Genomic DNA, 563 nt, shown 5'->3' with positions numbered 1-563 from the left:
ACAGCAGTATGTTGACGATATTCTGCGCACAGTTCTGTTGCCCTTCATAGACAGCCACCCTGAGCCTACATTTCAGCAAGATAATGCCTGCCCGCGCACGCCGAGAGCTTCTGCTGCTTGTCTTTGTGTTTGCCAAACACTACCTTGCCAACAAGGTCGCCGGATCTCTCCGCAATTGAGAATGTTTGGAGAGTTATGGGCAGGGCCCTTCAGTCAACTAGGGATTTTGACGAAAGGACAGAATTTGGCACGATATCCCTCAGGAGCACATCAACAACTCAATCAATCAATACCAAGCCGAATAACTGGGTAAAGGCCATAGGTGTACCAACGCATTACTGACTTACTACATTTGTGAAGCTCTCCCTTTTGAATAAATCATCCAGTTTTTTTGAAACTGTAATCATCACATCTAGCGATTTCCTTACCATTTAGATAATTCTTTCGTAGTGCGTCGTTTCTTCTCCTTCGAGTGTGTTATTTCCTTTCACACATCTTTCGGTGCAAACAAATTTAGCACAAGATTTCACAAGTGTTATAAAGAAACCCTTAATAAAAATACT

The sequence above is a fragment of the Schistocerca americana genome, chromosome 6 (assembly GCF_021461395.2).
Source record: "Schistocerca americana isolate TAMUIC-IGC-003095 chromosome 6, iqSchAmer2.1, whole genome shotgun sequence".
Taxonomy (NCBI): domain Eukaryota; kingdom Metazoa; phylum Arthropoda; class Insecta; order Orthoptera; family Acrididae; genus Schistocerca; species Schistocerca americana.
The sequence above is the reverse complement of the archived record's forward strand: the minus strand, read 5'-3'. Positions refer to the sequence as shown.